The following is a 26,343-nucleotide window of genomic DNA, read 5'->3' as shown; positions in this document are numbered from 1 at the left end:
AATAAATGAAATAAAACTCTAGATAGTATTAATGGATACAAAGAGAGAATTAGCAAACTTAAAGATAATATTGAGATATTCAGCCCAAAATACAACTTTGGGACAAAGAGATTTATTTAAAAGAAAGAGATATAAATAAAAATAAATTTAAAAAAATAAAAGGGACTTCCCTGGTGGTCCAGTGCTTAAGACTCCATGCTTCCACTGCAGGGGGCGTGGGTTTGATCCCTGGTCTGGGAACTAAGATCCCACATGCTGCAGTGTGGCCAATAACAAATAAAGATAAATAAATAATAAAAATGAAAATATAATTAGGTAAAAAAGGAACTGAAAAAAAGAAGCAAATAGAACTCTCCTATATTGTTAGTAGGAATGTAAAATTGGACAACCACTTTGGAAAATACCTTTGCAATTTTTTATGAAGTAAAACAAACACTTCTTGTATGAACCAGCAATCACATTCCTAAATATTAACCTAAGAGAAATAAAAGCATATGTTGATACAAATTTTTTATAGGAGAATGTTTATAGAAGATCTATTTATAATAGCCCCCAAACTGGAAACAACTCAAATATTCATCAACTGGTGAATGGTGAATGAATAAACAAATTGCAAAACATCCATACAGTGGAATACAACTCAGCAATAAAAAGACACAAAGTACTAGTACATGAAATAATATAAATGAACCTCCAAAACCCATCATACTAAGTGATAGAAATCAAATAAAAATTCTGTAGAATTCCATTTATGTAACATTCTGAAAGGCAAATTCATAGAGACAGTAATCAGATCATTGTCAGAGATTGGAGATGGGGGAGGGGTTGCATAACAAGGGGCATGAAAAAACTTTTGGGTTTAATGAAAATGTTCTATATTACTGAGCTGTACACATAAAAAGATTTCATTGTGTGTAAAATATACCTCAATGAACCTGAATTTTTAAAAAAGAAAAAAGAAAATATATTAAAAGCTACCAGAGAGAGAAGAGGAACACATTTTAACCTATAGCAGGCCTCTTATCAATAATAATAGGCAACGGAGGCAATGGAATGATAGCTTTAAAGCACTGAGGAAAAGAATAATTGTTAATCTAAAATTTTATATACAGTCAAACTATCATTCAAGAATAAAACAAAATAATTACATTTTCAGATACACAAAGACTGAGAGAGAATACTACTTATGGACTGTCAGTGAAAAAAATAGTGAAGGATGTCTTTCAGCAATAAGTAAAATAAACCAGAAGATGCATGAAACTTTTTAAAACGGTGTATTAGAAATTAACAAACTGATGGTTGCCAAAGGGGAAAGGGGGAGAGAAAGGGATAAGTTAGGAATATGGGATGAACAGATACACACTACTATAAATAAAATAGGTAAGCAACAAGGATTTAGTATATAACACAGGGAACAATATTCAATATCTTGTAATAACCCATAATGGAAAATAATCTGAAAAAAAAAAATATATATATATATATATATAAGTGAATCACTTTGCTGTACACCTGAAACTAATACAATATTGTAAATAAACTACAATTAAAAATATTAATGAAGTGCTCACTTCAGCAACACATATACTAAAATTGGAACAATACAGAGAAGATTAGCATGGCTCCTGCACAAGGATGACACACAAATTCATGAAGCATTCCATATTTTTTTTTTAATTAGTGAAACTAAAGTTAGTACTGACTATAAAAAAAAACTACTTTTGTATTAAAAAAGTCAAACAGTCATGAGATTGGAGAATACAATAATGGATAACTGAAGCATACTAAGATCATTTTACGTTTGAAAAATAAAAACACCAGATAACTTAAAATCTGTAAGAAATATTTATAGTTAAATATAATGCTGAAAAAATAAGGATTATAACTAATAGACAAAATATATAATCAGTAATAAATGACTCAGCAGACAAAAAGTGGAGAATAGAAAACTTTTGGACCAAGAGAAGGCAGAAAAAAAAAATTAAGCAATAGAAAAAGAATGGTAGGCATAAAATATAAAATAAGACTGTTAAAGTCATTGCAGATATACCAGAAATAGTAATAGTAATAGTGAGATTATTAGGTTGGATAAAGCAACAAATCTTGCTCTATGTTGCTAGCAATGCACTAAACTAAAAGACCACACACAAAAGCTGAAAATAAAAGATAAAGATATCTTATGTAAATACTAGCCAAAGAAAGTTATTTTAGTGATATAAGATTTGGAAAAAGTCAAATTTCAAAACACACAAAAAAAGAACAATTCAAGAGAATGAGAAGAAAAAAACGCAGGCTTGGAGAAAATATTTGCAAAAGACACATGTGATAACAGACTATTATCCAAAATACACAAAGGACTCTTAAAACTTAGTAATAACCTGATTAAAACATGGGCCAAAGATCTGAACAGACACTAATCAAAAAAAATATACAGGGCTTCCCTGGTGGCACAGTGGTTGAGAGTCTGCCTGCCGATGCAGGGGACACGGGTTTGTGCCCCAGTACGGGAAGATCCCACATGCCGCAGAGCGGCTGGGTCCGTTAGCCATGGCCGCTGAGCCTGCACGTCCGGAGCCTGTGCTCCACAACGAGAGAGGCCACAACAGTGAGAGGCCCATGTACCACCAAAAAAAAAAAAAAAGATATATAGATGACAAATTCCTATGAAAGGATGCTCCACATCATATGCCACTAGAGAATTGCAAGTTAAAACAATAATGAGATACCATTATATACCTATTAGAATGGCCAAAACCCAAAACACTGATTATACCAAATGCTGGAAACGATGTGGAGCAACAGGAACTCTCATATATCACTGCTAGGAATGCAAAATGTTACAGCCATTTTGGAAGACTTTTGGGATTTTGGCAATTTCTTACAAAGCTACACATATTCATACCAATAATCCAGTCATTGTGATCCTTGGTATTCATCCAAAGGAGTTGAAAACTTATATACACACAACAACCTACACATAGGTGTTTATAGCAGCTTTATTCATAGTTGCCAAATCTTGGAAGCAACAAAGATGTATTTCATTAGGCAAATGAACAAACTATGGTACATTCAGACAATGGAATATTATTCAGCACTAAAAAGAAATGAGCTATTAAGCTATGAAAAGACACATAGGGCCATTAAATGCGTATTACTAAGTGAAAGAAAACAATCTGAAAAGGATACATACTGTATATTTCCAATTATATGACCTTTTTGAAAAGGCAGAAATATGGAGACAATAAAAGTTCAGGGATTGCCAGAAGTCAGAGAGGGCAGAGATGAATATGCAAAGCACAGAGGATTTTTAGAGTAATGAAAATACTCTATGATTTTATAATGATGACTGTTTGTCATTATACATTATACATACATTATACATTTGTCCAAACCCATAGAATGTACAACACCAAGAATGAACCTTAAGTTACACTGTGGACTTTGGGTGATTATGATGTGACAATGTAGGTTCATCCTTGGTAAAAAAAATAAGAATGATCCATTCTGGTGAGTGATGTTGACAATGGGGGAGGCTATGCATGTGTGGGGAAAAAGGTATGTAAGAAATCTCTGTATCTTCCTCTCAATTTTGTTGTAAACCTAAAACTCCTCTAAAAAATAGTCTTAAAAAATGCAGTGTCTAGGCAATGTGTCTTTACAAGACTCCCCGACTGAGTTCCTATTTGTGTAGCTTCCGTGATTGATTCTCCTTTCTTTCCAGAAATTTTGAGAGGTATCCAATATCCTTTACTAAAATCCTTTCCTGCTGATGCCTAGCAAAGCTGGTATCCTAACTAATATAGCTCTGAGGTACAATCCATCTGGAAATTAGAGTTTATCATATAGCCTCTGGGGAGGAACAAAGACTGTGCCCTTGGGCTGTATTGTTAGGAATCTGAGCATTGTAGCATAGGAAGAGTTTGAGGGATCCAAGAGTATGTGCACTTAAACTGACACTCTATAGAAATGTCTCTCTCTGTGTTTCTTTACCGCTAAATACAGTGGCCTATGTTCTCTTCTCATGATTGACCTTTGTGCCATATTTGGTACTGTTGACCACTCCCTCCCTCTGGAAGCTCTATTATGGCTTGCCAGAGAGCATTTCAAGGGCAAAGATTAAACAGGATTATCTTTGTATTTACAGCACATTGCATTGTGCTTCACACATGGCACTCAATGAGATTTCAATGAATGAATGAATGAACACATATTGTATTTTTAACTATGACTAAAGAAGAGAGCCTAATTGAATAAAGCACACAGGAAAATGTTGATTAAATAGCGAGAAAGTAATAGTAACTCATCTTGAGTGTTTTCAGCCCATTTTAATTGTAGTGATTAATAACGGCATGTAAGCAAATTGTGGATTAATACAAACAAATAAGACAGGTAATTTTCTTCTAACTAAAACATATCATGGTATTGGTCTATTTGTTAACATATATTGATCAATTAAACTGGAGAGTAAAAAGATAATGAAGGAGGTGCAAAAACTGCATGCAGTTGTCAAGATTCCAAGGAACATCAAAAGTCCTGTGGGTATTCAGTTAATCATGAAGGTCTCTACCTCAACAAAACCAAAAGTGCCCTTGCTGGTTTCACAATACCCCCTCATTTTTTGGATCTTCAAAGATCACCAGGTTGATGTTTACCACACCTAGATCAAGATATGAAGATAAAAGTGATTTTCACCTGGACAAAACTGGACTAGCTCTGTGGGAGATTTATAGTTCATACTTACACCAAGATCAAATATGCCCACCCTAACCAGGTATCAATCTCACTTGCATGACTGATCAGAAACTGGGGTAAAAGAACTATAGCCTATGGACCAAATCCAGCCCCTCATCAGTTTTGTAAATAAAATTTTATTGGATCACACTCATGCCCATTCTTTTCATGTATTGTCTATGGCTGCTTTTATTCTACAATGGTGAAGTTGAGTAGTTGGGACAGAAATAGTGTGGCCCACAAAGAGCTTAAAATATTTACAATCTGGCCCTTTACAGAAAAAGTTTGCTAACCCCTGATCAAGAATATAAGCTTTTTAACCAAATTACTATTGTTAACTTCCCCCTCCATAATTAAATAAATAAAATTTAATTTTCACTTCAAAAAAAAGGGAACATACCTAATCATAATAAAGGCCATATATGACAAACCCACAGCTAATATCATACTCAATGGTGAAAAACTGAAAGCATTTCCTCTAAGATCAGGAACAAGACAAGGATGTCCACTCTCACCAGTTTTATTCAACATAGTCTTGGAAGTCCTAGCCATGGCAATCAGAGAAGAAAAAGAAATAAAAGGGATCCAAATTGGAAAAGAAGTAAACCTGTCATGGTTTGCAGATGACATGATGCTATACATAGAAAATCCTAAAGATGCTATCAGAAAAAAACTACTAGAAAACTACTCAAACTCATCAATGAATTTGGTAAAGTTGCAGGATACAAAAGTAATACACAGAAATCTGTTGCATTTCTATACACTAACAATGAAAGATCAGAAAGGGAAATTAAGAAAACAATCCCATTTACCACTGCATCAAAGAGAATAAAATACCTAGGAATAAACCTACCTAAAGAGGCAAAAGATTCTGTACTACAAAAACTATAAGATGCTGATGAAAGAAATCAAAGAAGACACAAACAGATAGAAAGATAGATCATGTCCTTGGATTGGAAGAATCAATATTGTCAAGATGATGATACTACCCAAGGCAGTCTACAAATTCAGTGCAATCCCTATCAAATTACCAATGACATTTTTCACAGAACTAGAACAAAAATATATTTTAATTTGCATGGAAACACAAAAGACCCTGAATAGCCAAAGCAATCTTGAAAAAGAAAAATGGAGCTGGAGGAATCAGACACCCTTACTTCAGACTATACTACAAAGCTACAGTAATCAAGACAATCTGGTACTAGCACAAAAACAGAAATATAGATCAGTGGAAAAGGATAGAAAGCCCAGAGATAAACCCAGGCACCTATGGTAAACTAATCTATGACAAAGGAGGCAAGGATACACAATGGAGAAAAGACAGTCTCTTTAATAAGTGGTACTGAGAAAACTGGACAGCTACATGTAAAACAATGAAATTAGAACACTCGCTAACACCATATACAAAAATAAACTCAAAATGGATTAAAGACCTAAATGTAAGACTGGAAACCATAAAACTCCTAAAGGAAAACATAGGCAGAAGACTTTTTGAAATAAATCATAGCAACATTTCTTTGGGTCTGTCTCCTAAAGCAAACGAAATAAATGCAAAAATAAACAAATGGACCCAATTAGGCTTAAAAGCTTTTGCACAGAAAAGGAAACCATCAACAAAATGAAAAGACAACCTACAGAATGGGAGAAAATATTTGAAAATGATGCTACCAGCAAGGGATTAATTTCCAAAATATACAAACAGCTCATATACCTCAAAATATCAAAAAACCAAAAACAACCCAATCAAAAAATGGGCAAAAGACCTAAATAGACATTTCTTCAAAGAAGACATACAGATGGCCAACAGGCACATGAAAAGATGCTCTACATCACTCATTATTAGAGAAATGCAAATCAAAACTACAATGAGGTATCACCTTACACTGGTCAGAATGGCCATCATCAAAAAGTCTACAAATAATAAAAGCTGCAGAGGGTGTAGAGAAAAGGGAACCCTCCTATACTGTTGATGGGAATGTAAATTGGTGCAGCCACTAGGGAGAACAGTATGGATGTTTCTTAAAAAACTAAAAATAGAGCTACCATATGATCCTGCAATCTCACTTCTAGGCATGTATCTGAAGAAAACCATAATTCAAAAATATACATGCAGGAACTTCCCTGGTGGCACAGTGGTTAAGAATCCGCTTGCCAATGTAGGGGACATGGGTTCGAGCCCTGGTCTTGGAAGATCCCATGTGCTGCGTAGCAATTAAGCCCATGCTCCACAACTACTGAGACTGCGCTCTAGAGCCCAAAAGCCACATCTACTGAGCCCGCGCACCACAACTACTGAAGCCTGCGCCCCTAGAGCCCATGCTCCGCAACAAGAGAAGCCACCGCAATGAGAAGCCCATGCACTGCAACAAAGAGTAGCCCCCACTCGCCACAACTAGAGAAAGCCTGCACGCAGCAACAAAGACCCAACACAGCCATAAATAAATAAATAAATAAATAAATAAATAAATAAATAAATTTATTAAAAAAAACATGCACCCCAGTGTTCATTGTAGCACTATTTACAATAGCCAAAACATAGAAGCAACCTAAATAATGTCCATTGACAGATGAATGGATAAAGAAGATGTTTTATATATATATATATATATATACACACACACACACACACACACACATATATGTATAAATAACCAATAGGGGAAAGGAATCTGAAAAAGAATATGTACGTGTGCTGTATACCTGAAACTTACACAATATTGTAAATCAACTATACTTTAATACAAATTTTTTTTTAAAAAAAAAGAATATATGGAGAAAGCAGAGAGGTCTAATTTAGTTTTCTAGACTTATACAAGAAGGCCCTGAAAATGGGAATTCTTTCTATTTCAACATGATGGCTGAAGCTTCTCCCTCATCCCCCTTTATCACCTCTGCCCCTACTTCCTTATAATCAGGCTTATAACTGTGAACAGTTTATCATGTTTTAACAGTTTAAAAACTCTGTGATTCAAAACCTATGGTAGGAGTTCCCTGGTGGCACAGTGGTTAAGAATCCGCCTGCCAATGGAGGGAACATGGGTTCGAGCCCTGGTCTGGGAAGATTCCACATGGCACGGAGCAACTAAGCCCGTGCACCACAGCTACTGAGCCTGCGCTCTAGAGCCCGTGCACCACAACTACTGAGCCTGCGTGCCACAACTGCTGAAGCCCGCGTGCCTAGAGCCTGTGCTCCATAACAAGAGAAGCCACCGCAATGAGAAGCCCACGCACCACAACAAAGAGTAGCCCCCACTTGCCACAACTAGAGAAAGCCTGCGTGCAGCAACGAAGGCCCAACACAGCCAAAAATAAATAAATACACTTATTTTTTTAAAAATAAAGGTATGAAAAAATATTTTTTAAAACCTATGCTATATCAGAATTCCACAACTACTTGTACATCATATATCCTAATTCTTTATCCTAAGTTCTCAGTTTTTCAAAAATAATGGTCTTCTTTTTATCAACAGTCCTTCTCCTTCTGACAACTCTTGGTAAATCTGTTTATCTGTTCCTATTTTCCCACAAATATCTTAAATGTAATACTTCCTTATGTACATGTTCTTAGCACTATTTTCTCCTAGCTTCACACTTGCTCATGCATCACTTATCTGCTTCCATAGCTTTCATCATCATTCTGTACAGCTAATTTCATCTTACTTTGACCTTTCCTTTAAACCTCACACATGCATTTCTAAATGCTGTACATCTTAATGTGGGTGTGTTGCTTTCCTGCTCACACTTGTCTGGTTTGACGTCTAAATCATTATCTCTGCCCACAAAAACAAATCATAAAATACACACAAAGATAGAGCAGCTATTCATTGTCTGTACTCCCTAACTCAGTTAATTGCATCATTCGCCTACTGGTTGCCAAAGCTAGAAACAAGAGAACCCTCTCCACCTTCTACATCTAATCAAACTTAAAATTCTGAAGATTCTTGAATTTTAAATATATTTAGAAATCATCTTCTCCATGTCATTTCCATTACTGTATTTTATAACTTCGTCATTGAATAACTTTAAAATCGTTGCAAATTTTTCCTATCTTTGGTGGACTATTTTTCTAATTCATCCCTCATATTGTTCCCAGGCTTATCTTATTATAATACAAATCTGGTCATGAAACGTCTCTGTTTAAAAATCTTCAAAATTCCCTATTGACCTCCAAAATAAAAATGTTTGGGGTGACATTCAAGGCTAATCATGCTCTGAGTTACCTTTTCAAATTTATTTCCAACTAAACCCCATTGTGAAACTTAAACTCTAATAATATTGAATTATTTTCCATTTTCCAGACATATCGGTGGCATAAGAGTTGAGTCATTTTCCCCACCCACACCCCTATGCCGACAATCCTAAGTTCGTTTGAGAAACAATAGGTGGTCAGAGTTTGGCTGACAATTAGATTTTGGTTTGCTGAGGATACGATGCAAGCTGGCTAGAGAAGGGGGAAGGGGAAAAAGAGGACTAAGTGATTAGAAAGGCTGCTGAGGAGATTCTGAGGAAGGAATAAGGCAGTTGTAAGAAAGAGAAAGAGCAGAGTTTTAGGCTATTTTGCTATATGACTCCTTCTGTTTTCTCATTAAATCTTTAGTAAGGCTTTATTTCTACGCAATTCTCTCACAGTTGGATTTATTTAAAGGCTAAAACTGAGTGGCCTGGTTTGAAGGTGTGCCTGAGGCTAGTCCAAGCTGAATTTTGGATTCCATTTAACTATGTATATATTCACTTCCACTTTTATATTGTAAATTTCCTTGAAGGCCTGAATCATGTTTTATAGTAACTGATCTCTGTTTGTGCAATTGATTTGGATTCTATCCATCTGTAACTTGTATTTCTCCTGTGATTTCTATTTTAATATTATCTCTGTGTTCTATTCCCCCAACCGCTCATAGTACAATCAGCTGGACAAATGAGTTGGCTCTCTTCCACAGTCTTATCTCCTGTATAATCCTATCACTGTCACCAGCATAGCACATGCTCAGAAGAGCTCCTTGAGTCTATTCATTCATCTCCCTGAATTAGAAGTCTAAAGCTCTTAAGATTCTTTTGAAAACAGCTGTTCCATTAGACATCCTTCCCCGCTACCAAACAACTGTTGCTGGATATGACCCATCTCCCATTAAACAGCATTAGATATGAGACACTTTTAATGAGGCTTGTGATACTCTATCTTTAAAGCTGTCTTCCAGGGCACTAAATTGGAGCATGCAATTGATGTTTAAAAGAAAATCATTCTAGACATTGTTCTAACAGTGACAGTTCACAAAAAAGATAAAAATCCTTATTGTTACTATTGTTACATTCTAATACAGGGAGAAAACAAACAAATAAAACAAGAAAATATCAGATAACAATGAGGCTATAAAGAAAATAAAACAGTGATATGATGGAGTAACTGATTACTTTAGATTTGTCGGTTTCCGTACATTATAGAGGTGAGGCAACTGAGTTCCTCTATAATAATTGAGCTGTGACCTGAATGACAAGAAGGAAGCAGTTACGGAGAAAGCATTCCTGGCTGTGGGAATATCTGGTTCAATGGCTCTGAGGCAGGAATGAACTTGGCATTTTTAGGAAACAGAAAGAAAGGCAGTGTAAGGGGGAAAAGGGTTTAAAATGATGACAAAGATGCAAGCAGGATAGATTACATGAGGCCTTGTAAGCCAGGGTAAGGAGTTTGGGCTTTCTTCTAAGTGAGGTAGGAAGTTTGGGGGGTTTTAGCAGGGGAGTGATGGATCTGATTTACATTTTATATAATGATGACTCCAGCTGCTGTGTAGAAATTAGATTGTAAGGGGGCAAGAGAAAAAGTCAGAGACGCTTAGAGAAATCTAGGCATGAGAAGATGGTGGTTTGGACCAGGGTTGTGTAACAGAGATAGAAGTGGACAGATGTGAAATCTATGTTTTGAAAGAAGAAGAATCAGATGGATTGGGGTGGGGAGGTGGGGGCAGGTGGTAAGGAACACAGAGTGCAAGGGAAGAGTAAACGATGAGTTCTAGGTTTTTGGTTTAAACAAAATGAGATGGTAAAGATTAGGAAAGAAGCAGATTGGAGAAGAAAGGATGATTGAAATTTCTTTTTTGGCTATATCAAATTTGAAATGTTTATAAGACAAGCAAGAAGAAGTATGGTAGGTAGCTGGATATACAGATCTGGAACTCAGTGTCAAGCGGGGATAGTGTGTAAAGGAGAGAAAGGAAGAGAAAGAAGGGAAGAGAAGAGGGCCCACCTCACGCTGAGAGGTGGGCAGAGGAGAAGGAGGTCTGAGCTAAGAGGAAAAGCAGAGCATGACCTCTCCTCCACTGTGTTCCAGACTCCTACATCCAATGTCTACACTATAATCATTCCCAAACAACCAATAAGATATCCTTTTCCTATGTTGCTATTGGAAGAAATTCTAGGATTTGCCTGTGAGGCACTCACCCAGTATGCTTATTTGTTCTAAGAAGACAAGTGTTTCCAATGACTTCCTTCCTTTGACTGATTCCTCTGCTGCTGCAAACCACCTGCCCCCCGACCCCAAGTCATTTCTGAACTCAGCATACTCTGCTACCCAACTCTGGCATCTGAATGTTCGTGCTTTTCCCTGATAGTACAAGTCCTGTTGTGCTTTTTGTTTGGGGGGAACTTTTGTATTTTGTTTTTGTTTTTAGCATTTTATGCCTGATTAAATTCCATCTTAGTAACTGAAGAGCTTCTTAAAGGAAGTATTTTAGATAGAAAATACCTTAAGCATATAGCTTAATCTTCACCACCCACAGTAAGTGTAATCTTTGGTAAATCCTTGAAACTCATATCAATATTACCTCACTTCTAAAATATGTGCCAAAAGTTATGGAAAATATATTAAGTGAATGAGTGAATTTATAAATGTATATAATACGTACCTGAAGACCAAAAGTTGGATCACCTGTCTTCCAATGTAAAAGTCATTGTTATAACCATTGTCTGCATGTAGTTGGTGCTTAATAATTGTACTGCAGTGGGATGTTTTAGCATGAAGTCTTTACTATACTGAGTGTTGTCAGAAGGAGCAGTCACCCCAAAGTCCCAGTTTTACTGTTTTGCTTAGGACCATGCTGCCAAACCAAATGTCTCTCCTCTTCATCCTACTCAAAGAGTATGGTTTCCAAAATGAAATGTGCAAAACAAAACAATGGGGAGCAAGAGTAAAATATTAGACTTGACACCTTTATTTTGTATCTAAAAAATATGAAGGGACTTATGCTTTTCTAATACTCAATGTACTGACTGACACTCCTGTCCTCACTTGCTCCACAAGGCAAATACATAGCATCAAGATGCTATGAATTGATTTCCTTTCTATGTATGATACTGTACCATGGTTCGTGTGCTACACAGAATGTTGTCAATGCGATTAACTTTTTAATAAAATAAGATCTTTAAAATAATAGTGGAGGCTTGTAATAAGCAAGGGCTGACCATGAAAATCTTTTTACCACACAGTAACCAGTATACTGGTTTTCTTCGAGAAAGGACTGTCCAACTAAAAGCTGAATAACATCTTGTCAAGTAAACTTGACAAGTGTGCCCAATTTGCTAACTTTTTCTATGAACGCAAGTGACAGTCAGATATTTTTGAAAAAATAATACTCTTAATCAGTTTCTTCAAGGTAAAGGTGACATTTTTAATAATGAAGGAGAAAGTAACTGCTGCTCAAAAGACATTTGGGCTAAGGAGAGAGCATTTTTAAAATAGATACTTGGAAATGTTCCATTGTTATGTAATTTTGTTGTTGAAAACAATTTAAATGTAAAACTCTTAATATCTGCACACAAAAACTTGGAAATTGAGTTTTTAAGACTTTTTAACAAATCTTCCTTAAAGATCTTCCTTTAATCTCACTTTAAAAAATGAGTAGTTTCAGTGGGTTTTGAGCCCATTTCTTAAAAATATAAAAATGCAATAACTTCTGATTAGTTTGTAAGAATGACTGACTGATACTGGGTATGATATATGTTGGCTAGCTGAATTTCAACAAAACCCTTTGCATAATTGGGGATGGGTTTGAAAAATGAGTATCATGATTTAGCAGGCACAGCTAATGGTGCACTTCTTCCATCTGGCTGTACTTATTTTTGTGAGAAAGCTCTTTCAGCTAAAATAGCCATTAAAACCAACATGGGAATAAACTGAACTTAGAACCAGACTACTGAGCCACTATATCACAAGGTATTAAAACAAAATTTTTTTAATTGATGAGGAATTGTCAACCAAATTGCTCTCACCAGAAAGGGCAAGGAGGCTGTTGAACCATTGATAAATAGAATAAAATAATATGAAAAGTATTATCTAATCTTTTCTATCTAATCATTCTTAATTTCTATTTTAAGTTCTACAAAGTACACATTACAGTAGAACATTATTAAATATATATAATTAATAATTATGTAATTATAATGTATTAAGTTGTTCAAAAATTTTTACTTAGGGGTGCATAATCAAAAAGAAATTTGGAGATCACTGCTTTAGTAGAACTAGTTGCATCATGCCTCAAATTCCTCTTTATTTCAGTAATCTTTGGAAGTACAAGTCCCTTCATCATCCATTATAACCTGCTCTTCCATTCCTGTACTGCTCTATCTCCTAATCTGACTGAATCCCATCTCAGCCTTTCCTCTCTGCCCTCTAAAAAGTTTGAGTCTGAATCAACAAATTTCTTATGGTAAGCTAATCACCACAGATGGCTACCAATGGATCACAATTCCTGGTATTGACATTATTGTGAGACCCCTCCCTTGAATCTGGACTGGTCCCATGACTCACTTTAATTAATAGAATGTGATGATGATGTGCCACCTCTGGGTATAAGCCTCAAGGTCTGGCAGATTCCACTTTTGTGCTTTTGGGAAGCCTAAGCTTCCATGTTAGTAGTCGTGTGGAGAAGGAAAAACCCTGAGATGAGAGAGAGAGAGAGAGAGATGCACTGGTATCCCAAGTGAGCCCAGCTTTCCAGTCATCTCCACTAACACACCAAATATGTGAATGAGCTAATTGGATTTTCCAGCCCAGTCAAAGCTCCCAGTGGCTTCAGCCCCATATGACATCATGTGAATCAGAAGAATCACCCAGCTGAGCACTGTCAATCTGAAGTATCTTGAGAGATAATAAAATTGCTCTTTTAAGCCACTGAGTTTGGTGTGGTTTAGTAAGCAGCAACTGATAACAAAACCATCTGTTACATTCTCAATCTTCTGGAAATTTTCCCTTCCATCTTTTGACTTTCCAGTTGAGGACACTTTACACTACAGGCCTCTCGAATGACATCTGCTTTCCCCCCTCACACTCCACCTACTACAGAGCCAATAGAGTAGGTGTTCTCCTCTCTCCCCTCTGTCCTCCTGCAGAGACCTCTGCTCTCTTGAAGCTCATGCCATCTGGCTATATCCCTCTCTAAATCATGTTGCTGCCATCTGCTGATCTCTTGGCCATTCCTCTTTACTCATAGATAACCTAGCCCCTGGCTCACGCTCCACTCTTATTTTTGTCAGCATGCTCTGTGATTTCACTGTGCATGTGGATGACCTAGCCTATAACTTTCCTCTTAGCTCCTTGACTTCTTAACTTTTCCTCTTCCCCTCTTCAGCCACCTGTTCCCATGGTCATGCCTAGAATAAACTGAACTACCTCTGAAATACAAATTTCAAATATCTTTTTAGCTCACATGCACTATTAACTGCACTACAACCATTCTTTGACCATATCAGAATCTGATAGACAATGAAACTTTGAAGAAAATAACCAAACTGATATACTTTTCGTTGATAATTACAAACCTCACATGGGCATTAAACACTGCCCAGTAATAGTACTTAATTTCTACATTAGCTTTGAATTCATAATTTTGGACACAACTCCTTCATGTTGTCTCTTCTCTCCTCAAATAACTTATCTCCCGTTACCCTCCATTAATGATGTCCCCTCACGCTTCATAAATAAAATAGAAGTTATTCAGTGGGGGCTCTCCATCCTCCTGCCATCAAACCTACCAGGCCACCTGTATCTGTTATCTTCACTCCTGTTACAGAGATTCACTGCAGGTGTCCGTCTCTCGGGCCCATTACCCAGTTAGAGCTCTGGGTCCCATTCCCCTTTGCCTTTCTAAAGGTTTTGTACCTCTGGTTATTCTACTTTGCATCACTTCATCACTCCATTCACTTCAGTGTAAAAACAAAAAATCTTCAAACATCCCTTATCTCCCTTATTATGCCATTTCTCTGCTCACCTCCATAGTAAAATTTCTTTTAAAAACGTACACAGGCAATCACCTATCTATCAGTCTTTCAAATTCTAAATCTGGTTTCACTTCCTGGTGTTCACAAAAATTACTCTTGCAGAATCACCAACAATCTTTTCTTTGCCAAATCCAAGGAATGTAATTCTGTGGCCGTCTTATTTCTTTCCCAGTTTTCCCAATTGAATACATGGCTCCACCATCCACCCAGTCATTTAAACCAGAAATCTCAGCCTTAATTACTTAGCCTTAATTCCTCCTTGACTGTCTGCCCTAAATCTAATTCATCAGCGAGTACAGCCTTTCTACCTCTAGACCTCTAATCCTCTTACTTTCCTCCTCCACTGCCCTGATGTGAGCCATACCATCTCTCAAATCATCTAGGAGGCAGTAACTCTTCCTGCTAGATGCTCTTCTTATTTCGACTGGTCTCCACAGCAGCCGAGGTGATCTTTCCAAATTGTGTATCAGTCTATGTAACTCCACTATTGAAAACCCTTCACTGCTTGTTGTTTGTACTTAGTGAAATTCGAACTCTGCATCATGGCCTGTAAGACCCATCTGATGGAACTGTAAGGGTGATATTTATTTTTCCCCTCCCCTCCACACATTCCATAGAAAGGAGAGAACTTTCTCTCAGCAGGGAGAAAATCATGGAAATAGTCCCATTCTCTCTCAGCAACTGCCCCCTCCACTCTCATCCGTTAGTACTCCTTCCCCGGAGTAGGAAGAGGGAATTATCTCACTGGTGAGATGGCAATGGGAATTGAGAATGCGTGGCTCAGAGACTTCTTGGGTTCTTTCTTTCAGAACGGCTTATTTCTCCTCTGCCCTTCAGTAACTAGCTTGCCCCTAGAGGGAAAGCCTGCAGTTCAGCTCTGCTGGGGAAAACGGGAGGTTATAGCAGTGGGAGGAGTATTAGGAAGCCCATTTGGCTAAATTCTCCAATCAGCAGAATCAGTAACACAGATGCTATTTTGACCTCTATCTAATCTGACCCCTGAGACCTATATCCACTTGTTTTTAAATTCTGGAATACCACAGAGGGCTTTTTTTTTTTTTTTTTTTTTGCATCCATTAAAGCCCCAAATTCAGCATTAATGGACTTTTCACTACCTCTGCAACTTCATTTTTTGCCACTCTCCTCTACCTACTAGGCTTCAATACTCTGGCCGCCTTTCATTTCCTAAAACGTAGCCACAATTTTCCTGCCTCTGGACCTTTGCACTTGCAGCTCCCTCTGCCTGAAGAGTTCTCCCTGTGGCTTTTTGTGTGATCAGCTTCTTATCTTCAGGTCTCAGATTAGTTATCATGTTCTAAGAGTGGCCTTCCCACACAATGTAATGTTATAAATTACTTCCCCACTGTCATTTTTGTCTGTCCCAGCTCCTTATCTGCTTCCCTTATAGTACTTATCCCATCTTTATGTTTTGTTTATTTGCTTGTTTGTCCTCCTCATTCAAATCTGCTCAATAAAGGAACAAGTCTTTATTGTTTACTGTTGTATCCTCAAGTCTTAGCTCACGGTAGGCTAGTATTAAATATTTGTTGAATAAATGAATGATTACATGGAAACAGCAATGCAGAATTAACAGCCTGACTTGCTGACTTGATAATTACAAAGTGTAAATTCTAATTAATTTCCATATGAATTTTTCATATCCCTTTAATTGTTTTGCTCCCAGAAAACCATGAACTGGTTTATTTACCATAAAAACCTGGTTCAAGTCTGATTACTTCAGGAATATGAGTCAACTTAATCAATGATGTTTGTTGAAAATGTACATTTTGTGTTAGCCGAAAAGTTCGTTCGGTTTTTTTCCATAAGATGGCTCTAGTAGTTGTCTTTAACTTCATTAGAAACAATTTTGTTAGATTGTATGTGACAGCTGTCATATCAGAGCACATTTAAAAAAAAACTTATCAAAATTGGTGAAATTTTGTGTAGCCATTTTAAGATTGAAGGAAAAAAGCAACATTTTCGGCATATTATGCTTTGTTATTTTGAGAAAGGTGAAAACGCAACTGAAACGCAAAAAAAGATTTGTGCAGTGTATGGAGAAGGTGCTGTGACTGATCGAACATGTCAAAAGTGGCTTGAGAAGTTTCATGCTGGAGATTTCTTGCTGGACGATGCTCCACAGTCGGGTAGACCAGTTGAAGTTGATAGCAATCAAATCGAGATATTAATTGAGAACAATCAACGTTATACCACGTGGGAGATAGCTGACCTACTCAAAATATCCAAATCAAGCGTTGAAGACCATTTGCACCAGCTTGGTTATGTACATCTCTTAGATGTTTGGGTTCCACATAAGTTAAGTGACAAAAACCTTCTTGACAAAAACCTTGTCAAGAGTGTGAATCCGCGTGTGATTCAAAAACCTTCTTGACAAAAACCTTCCGCGTGTGATTCTTAAACATTAACGAAAACATTCTGTTTTTAAAACAAATGGTGACGGGCGATGAAAAGTGGATTCTGTACAATAATGTGGAACGGGAGAGATCGTGGGGCAAGTGAAGTGAACCACCACCAACCACACCAAAGGCCGGTCTTCATCCAGAGAATGTGATGTATGTATATGGTGGGATTGGAAGGGAGTCCTCTATTATGAGCTCCTTCTGGAAAACCAAACGATTAATTCCAACAAGTGCTGCTCCCAGTTAGACCAAATGAAAGCAGCACTTGACAAAAAGCGTCCAGAATTAGTCAACAGAAAACGCATGATCTTCCATCAGGATAACACAAGACTGCATGTTTCTTTGATGACCAGGCAAAAACTGTTACAGCGTGGCCGGGAAGTTCTGATTCATCCGCCATATTCACCAGGCATTACACCTTGGGATTTCCATTTATTTCCATCTTTACAAAATTCTCCTGTTGGAAAAAAATTTCAATTCCCTGGAAGACTGTAAAAGGCACCTGGAACCGTTCTTTGCTCAAAAAGATAAAAAGGTTTTGGGAAGATGGAATTATGAAGTTGCCTGAAAAATGGCAGAAGGTAGTGGATCAAAACGGTGAATACGTTGTTCAATAAAGTTCTTGGTGAAAATGAAAAATGTGTCTTTTATTCTTAGTTAAAAACTGAAGAAATTTTTTGGCCAAGCCAATAGAACTATTACTAGATTCTAGGAAGGGAAAAAGGACATAAAAATGTGGATCTGGATAATGGATCTAGAAAGACAAATATATGTATATCCATGAAATGATTAAAACACATATATAAGATAAAAATTACAAGTGTATTTTCCAGCATGATTAAAGAACTAGTTAACAAATTTATCATGTACACTCACATATACATATCACATATGTATCATCTATGCATATAGGTTTTTGCTAATTGTCATACATTTAATGGAACAAAATAAATTTAATATTAACTACCAAGGTAGGTAGAATAATGCCTCTCCACCTGCAAGATATCCATGTTCAAGTCCCTGGAACCTGTCAATATGTTACCTTTGGACCCAGAGATTATCATACTAAGTGACGTAAGTCAGACAGAGAAAGACAAATAACATGATATCACTTCTATGTGGAATATTAAAAAAATGATACAAGTGAACTTAGTTACAAAACAGAAACAGATTCAAAGACATAGAAAATAAACTTATTGTTACCAAAGGGGAAAGGAGATGAGGGATAAATTAGGGGTTTGGGATGAACAGATATACACTACTATATGTAAAACAGATAAACAACAAGGACCTACTGTATAGCACAGGGAACTATATTCAATATCTTGTAATAACTTATAATGGAAAAGAACCTGAAAAAGAATAGATATACATATAGAGAGGATTGAATCACTCTGCTATACACCTGAAACTAACAACATTGTAAAGCAACTGTACTTCAATAAAAAGAAAAAGAAAAAAATAAAAAATATATTACCTTCCATGGCAGAAGGGACTTTGCTGATGTGATTAAATTACGGAGCATGAGATGGGAAGATGATCCTGGATTATTTTACTGGGCCCAATATAATCATGAGGGCCCTTAAAAGGGAAAGAAATGGGCAGGAGAGTGAGAGGAAGGAATGTGATTGCAGGCTGGAAGGAGCACACAAGCTAAGGAATGTGGGCAGCCTCGAGAAGCTAGAAAAGGCAAGGAAACAGATGCTCCTTGAGAGCCTCCAAAAAGGGATAAAGCCCTTCTAACACCCTGATTTTAGCCCAGTGAACTCCATTTTGGACTTCTGACCTCCAGAACTGTAAGCTAATAAATCTATGATGTTTTAAGCCAATAATTTTGTGGTAATTTGTTACAGCAGCCATGGGAAACAAATACAAGTACATTAAGCAAACTTTATTCAGTCTTTAATACTTTAGAATCTTCAGGATCATCATTATGAGAATCAATTATCAGTGAACTGTAGGTAAAGAGACATGCCGGTTAATGAGGCTTTTCTGTTCAGAAGTCTGCATAAGCCAGTTTTTGTTATAGGAGCTTTATAAGCACTAAGAACTTCTTAATCAGGGTTGGATGAGATTAAGTTAGAATATGTCTCCTTAAGGAAGTCTTTAGGTGAATTTTAAAGTAGATAAAAGAGGACCCCTGAAAAGGAAATGGTGGAGACTTCAAAAGGATCTGGAAAAATCCTAAGTAGGGAAAATGGGCAATTGCTGGTGATTTGCGCTACACAAAAGTATATGAAGAAAAAAGAGAGTATATGAAGGAAGCAAGATAATCTAATCAGAACTCCTCTTTTGAATTACTTTATTTTTATCTAAAACACCACTCTTAAAATGCTTACATATGTTTCACAGAGGAATGGATGGTTATAAGCCTATTGGCATGGATTACTAGATTAGCTTCTGTTAACTCTGAAAAGAAAATCATTCATGAACCAGATAGTTAACCTAGTCAGAGTGGAGAAGTAGGTAAGATAAAATACAGGTGTTTCTTTTCCATGAAGTGTTACAGTGGAGGTGAGGTTAGAGGTGAGGAAACAAGTTTACATGAGGCAATGCGATGAAATGGAAGGAGCGTGGACTTTGAAATCAAACAGACTTGGTTCAAATTCCAGCTCTACCTTTTATTGGTCATGTGACACTAGGCAAATTAATTAAAATATCTTGTTTCTCCATTTCCTTACCTGTAAAATATCTAACTCACGTGGTTAGTATTAGATGTTAGTGTTATTGATACATGAGAGTTTTTGACACATAAATAATCCCAAGAGCATCACACTAATTTCAATTACTTCCCAGTTTTGCCTTAGGCCAGTCCAGGGTGGGACGAATGAAATGTTTTAAGACTTGGAGGATTTCTCTAGCAAGTTTGTGAGGATATGTACACGTGGGTGGGTGGGCTGGAGCGTGGAGATAATTTTAGGTAGTAGAACTGAATGCCTCTATCAGAACCATGCACCATGAGGAAAATATCCCTTAAATGTGCAAGACAGTTCATGTTTTCTCCCCTTGACTGACCTATTATAATTTACAGTATTTACAAAGACGAAATGTGAGACTCAGAGACACAGTGAACTATCCCAAAAGACAAAATTAACTGCCACAGAGGTGGTTAGAGGTAGACTAGGACTCAGCATTCTTGTGTTTTGAGCTCCCTTTGCCTCCATGGTAATGTCCTCAGCCATCAGGTCTCAATGTTCTCACGCCACCTATTCATTTTACTTTGGCACGATTTTCTCATTATTATGAAACATGAAAGAAAAAATGAGGTGACAAAACTCAGTAAGGAGTCTGTAGACTGAGATGACACTTTCTGAGCTGATATCTCACTAACAACCTTTTAAAGACTGAGTTAAATTTGAAGTTTACAGGAAGAAAAGGGAACAAGGTTTATCCATGCTTATCAAATGGTCTAAAAACATACAAATGTAACGAATCCCTGCATGTCATGGTTTAGAATCCTAGATGCATAGCAAACTTCTAACCCCCCTTTTAATGCAACAGAATGGCAAAGCCAACTGAAATTAAAATAGGCCAAATATTATTTCAAGAATAACTGAGCCTATCTTAATCAAAAGTAGCTTTATTCAATAGTCACAAATAGTATAGTAACACAGAGATTCTGTCTTTTAAACTTGTAAAGTTCAGAGAAGTAGAAGCACACAAAGAGTATTTTAAAGACAATGAAACTCACTTCAAATAAAAATATTTTACAACATAGTATTTTTAATCTGTTGAGGTCGCACAAAATATTTTCCCTCAACACATTTATCTAACACATTATTGCAGTGAGGATCTGAGTCAGAGAGGCTTAGATTTGACTTCTGCTTCCTTTATGTATTAGTTGTAGATCCTAAGTTAAATTATTTAACCTCTCTTAACATGTTTCATCATTTGTAAAGCTGAGATAATAATACCTCACCCTTAGTGCTGCTATATATTTAAAATAAACAATCCTAAACAACATCTGATCAATCACCAAGCCAATACCACTCCCTTAGTATTTCTCAGGACTGTCCATTACTCTCTATCCCTACTGCTTCTATTTCAGTTCAGCTCACATTTGGAATATTGCAAGTCTCCCAGCTTCTAGTCTAGACCTCATTCTTAGGCACTTTCCACTTTGCAACTACTCAAATATAAATTTAACTATGTCATTTTCAAACTTTAAACCCTCCAGTAGCTTCCTGCTGCCCTCAGGATACTGTCCAATATCTTACCTGAACCATCAAGACCCTACAAAATTTGATCCCTCTTACTTGTCCACTTTGTTCCATGACCTTCTCCCTTTCCCCATATCTGTGCACATCTCACTGTAGCCACCAACTGCTTGCAGGTTCCTTAAAGATTCAAACTCTTGTTTCCAGGCCCATGTACATAAAGCCTTTTGATTGGTTGACTTCTATTCCTCCTTCAGGTCTCTGCTGAATGGCATCTTCTCCAGGAGGCTCTCCATGACAGGGTTAAATGTCCTACCTATATTCTTCCGCACTACTCTGTCCTATTACTTACAGCATGTACTCTGTTCAATTGTGTCTCTGCTGAATGGCATCTTCTCCAGGAGGCTCTCCATGACAGGGTTAAATGTCCTACCTATATTCTTCCGCACTACCCTGTCCTATTACTTACAGCATGTACTCTGTTCACTTGTGTCTCTGCCACTGTACTCCTCGAGGGCCAAAACCCTCTTATTCACCCTTGTGTACCTAACTCCTAGACAGAATGTCACGTGCTCTCAGTAAGTATTGCTTTTTTAAATCTACTACTCCTTCTCCTGCCCCCTGTATTGTTTTCACCACATTCCGTTTCTCAGAAACTTTCAATGGTTCCCTATTTCCTACCTTATCAAGTTCAAATTCCTTTGCTTGGCTATTTTAGGCCCTCACAATCTGTCCCTCTTACTACATTTTTCAATCTTATTTCCCAATATGCCTCAACATGTACCTTTCTATGGTCTTATGAATATGACATCTCTGTGCCTTAGCTCATACTCTTTCTCGGAATAGATTCCTTTCTTCTCATAATATCTTCAGAAAAATTCTATCCATACACATCTTATGAAGCCATCTTTGACTTTTTTGACTAGTGTTCTTTATATGTTAGTGCTCACAGATTTAGGCGATTTTCTAATAGGAAGAAACTTTAAAAATAGACTGTTCCTACTCTGTTTTGCATGATGCATACCTATACCTATCTCTTAGAGCATCTAGCACAGTGCTGAGCTCAGAAGAGATGCTCAGCAACTACTTGACTGATTGCAAAGTGCTTCGTCCCATCTGAAAAATGTATATAGGACTTCCCTGGTGGTCCAGTGGTTAAGACTCTGCGCTTCCAATGCAGGGGGCGCAGGATCCACCCCTGGTTGGGGAACTGAGATCCCACATGCCCTGTGTTGTGGACAAAACAAAGCAAACAAATAAAAAATGTATATAATCTAGGCCTATAATTGTTTGCAATATGTAGACATTGGTAATTTGAGGTGACAAACTATGAAAAAAGAAAATTTAGATTTCATAAGAAGTAGAAAATGGTTAATATAGGAAGTAAATGAGAGGAGGGGGTGGGATAGGATTACAGTGAGCTAGGGTTTAAGATATTTCAGTTGTTCAACCTGGACTAGCCTAACCTCATTGAGGCCTTTTAAAACTATAGAATTTAGGCAGAAGACTGTTCACTGACAAATCATTTTTTATCACTGCAAAGTCTAGTTAACTACTCCAGTGAGATTCCCTTAAATGCTGTTCAGAACATCATGGGGAAGAAGAGGCAATCAGTTCCCTATTTTTCTTTTAAAGAACATTCTTTCTCTTCTCTTTCTACTTCCTCTTGCTCTGCCCCTCCCAGTGCATTTCCTTTACAGAATTTAAAGCACCTTCTAACCTTTTGAAGTTTACATGCAAAAATGAGGTAAGTTTTGTTATAAACCTTGTCAAAATATAGTGCTTATGACCCTTTCTAATAAACATTTTCCTTGATACTTCTCTTCACCTGCCCCCTACCACAATAATTTGATACACAAATAAATCTGTGATACTTCATGAATATATAGGTATTTCTGGATAGAATTTCCTCCTTCACTTTGTAGCAGGCCTAATCAAATCCTGAGCATTGCTTAACCTGGAGCATGAGAACTAGTAGATGTATTCTGGAAAACTCTTTTGACATCAGGAGTATATTTTCTAGCTATTTATGTGATCAATGACTGAAAGTTTCATCAAAGCAATTTTTCTAATATATAAGTTTTTTGAGAGCAGGGACCATAGTTTATTCTTTATCCCTAATGCCTACTATAGTGCCTGATACGTAGTAGGCACTCAATAAATCTCTATTAACTGAATGAGTGAATAGATTAGTACAAAAACGAGTCCCTTTAGAAGATTCTTTAGAAGATTCATAGTTTAAGACAGAAACAACACAGATAGCAGCTGTCATCATCATCATCATCAATATTTATTGCATAACTAATTTTACTTGGTAAGGTGCTAGAGTTTATAAAAAGAATATTAACACCATTCTTGCTTTTTAAAGACAAAAACTCTGAATGAAAAGACTTTCATTCATACAACAGATTTTTACTGAGCATTTGCTCTGTGAGCATTTGTTCTGGCACTTAGGACATAATGGCAAATAAGGCAGACAAAAATTCCTGCCGTTGGAGAGCTTAATTTTTTTTTTTTTTTTTGCGGTACGCAGGCCTCTCACTGTTGTGGCCTCTCCCGTTGCGGAGCACAGGCTCCGGACGCGCAGGCCCAGCGGCCATGGCTCACGGGCCCAGCCGCTCCGAGGCATGTGGGATCTTCCCAGACCGGGGCACGAACCCGCATCCCCTGCATCGGCAGGCGGACTCTCAACCACTGCGCCACCAGGGAAGCCCAGAGCTTAAATTTAAATGGGGTGATAGCCGATAAGCAAAATATGTATTATTTTAGTGATAAGTAGTAAGGAAAAAATAAAGTATGGAAGTGGGGCTAGTGTTGAAATTTTAGATAAAATGGCTAGGGAAGGCCTCACATAGATAAGATTTGAATAAAAAGATATTCCTGTGACATTCCTATGACAGGAGAAGACAAGGAAGGGGAGGGGAACTAGTGTGAAAGGGGTAGGCATTATACCAGCCCACATCTGCATGTTGCAGTAAGTAGTGGGTCTCACTATGGTTACACAGCAGTGCATTGGGATTCACTATGCAGTTTGCCTGGACAGCCCTGTGGTTTTAACTGGTAGGGGTGCTGAAAGGATGGCTTGTGGATTCGAGCAGAGCAAAGAAGGCACCTAAACTAGTGTCAGGTGGGAGGTCACAAAACGTCTTCAGCTGCTTTTGCTAGTTTCAATTTATGCACCCAAACAAAATATAAAAGATGCTCTTAGAAATTATTGTAATATATAACTACGAAAGGAAGGTAGCAGGAAAGACGAAGCAAATGAACTTGAGAATCTGGAAGAGATTAATGTAAGGTTAAAGAAAGAGAGAGGAACAAAAAATGAGAAGCAGCGATACAAAGGCCCAAGGCTGGTCTAGTCTTCTGGCGAGGTCCAAAATGAAAGTGGAACGTGGTGTGGTGTGTGCGGGGGTGTATGTGTGTAGCTTGCATCGGTATGTGTTATGGATTGACTCACGTTCCCTATAAAATATATACATTGAAGTCCTAACCTCCAGTACCTCAGAATGTGACCTTATTTGGAAATAGGGTCACTGCGGATATAATTAAAGATGAGGTCATACTAGAGTACTTGGGCCCCTAATCGAAAATGACTGGTGTGCTCATAAAAAAGAAAAATTTCAACAGACATGCCATGTGAAGTCTGTGGTTATGGTACCACAGGCCAAGGACCTACCAGAAGCTAGGGGAGGCCCGGAAGAAATCTTTCCTTAGCGCCTTCAGGGTGAGCACGGGCCTGCCCACACTTCGATTTCAGACTTTTGGCCTTTAGAACTGTAAGAAAATACATTTCTGTTGTCCTAAGCCACCCAGTTTGTGGTACTTAGCAGCCCTAGGAAACTAATTCTGTTCTGTAAGACTATTTTGAGGCAAAAAGCAAGAGCATTCTTATATCACAGAAAGGAAAGCAGTATATAGTAGGAGTGAAGAGCCTGATTGTCTTGGGCATCACAAAAGTCTAACAGTTTTCACTTCTGTAGTTCTATTGTATTTTCTTATTTTATCAAACCTTTTTATTATGTTTCCTTTTTGTTTTAGAAAATCGGCTGTCTGCTCAACGCATTACAAGGCCTATTCTGACTTGTGTGCTTGTGATATGACTGTTAAAAGGGGCCACGGATGAAGGGCGGGGGGCACCTTTTTCTCAACACTTGAGTCGAAAGAGCAAAAGTTGAAAAGGGAAAGGAATTTCCGTTGAGCTATTCAGCATCTCCCTCTCACAGGTTGTGCTGCTGACGGCGCCCCTTCTCCTGCAGGACTGCAGTTGCTGCTGCCTTGGGAGAGCGACCTGATCCCTCACCGCAGCCACCAGAAAGGGTTCAGGCCACGACCAGGATGCGGAGAAATGGAAGGTTTTCCCCAGCCTCCTCCCCCAGGGTAGAGAACCCAACACCAGCCTTCGCCCCGCGCGCATGCCCAGTTGGGAGGGCGCCCTCAAAAGGGAGCGCGCGGCTCAGGTTTTCCCCGCAGTTAGGGGGATGTCGGGAGCGGGCGGCGGCTCCGCGTACCGAGGAAACTCCAGCCGGCGGACCCTGCGGGGCCGCACCGACTCAGCGGACTTTTATTTTCTCACCGTGGCGACCTTGTTCCGGCCGCGTTCCAACGGAGCCGGGCACAGCTGGGCACATCCCGGGAGGGTGGAGCCCGACGGCCAGGGCACCCTCGTTACATGGCTTTTCAGGTGTCCTCCGGGGAAAGGAAGGCCGCACTCCTCTAGGAAGGAGAACGACACACTCTCCGAGGACATCCCGGGGCGATCACTCCTCTCG

General features: G+C 37.9%; 1 protein-coding gene and 1 non-coding gene across 2 annotated transcripts in view; both read left to right on the top strand.

Moving 5' to 3' along the window:
- RAP1GDS1 (Rap1 GTPase-GDP dissociation stimulator 1) overlaps nucleotides 1-26,343 on the top strand; it is a 258,664-nt gene that overhangs the window by 76,853 nt on the left and 155,468 nt on the right. The window lies entirely within an intron of this gene.
- LOC137224186 (U6 spliceosomal RNA) lies at nucleotides 1,564-1,670 on the top strand. The gene has a single exon (XR_010943281.1). It is a non-coding gene; the product is annotated as a U6 spliceosomal RNA (small nuclear RNA).

Source organism: Pseudorca crassidens, chromosome 4 (assembly GCF_039906515.1).
Source record: "Pseudorca crassidens isolate mPseCra1 chromosome 4, mPseCra1.hap1, whole genome shotgun sequence".
Taxonomy (NCBI): domain Eukaryota; kingdom Metazoa; phylum Chordata; class Mammalia; order Artiodactyla; family Delphinidae; genus Pseudorca; species Pseudorca crassidens.
This window is presented reverse-complemented; position numbering and strand designations above follow the sequence as displayed.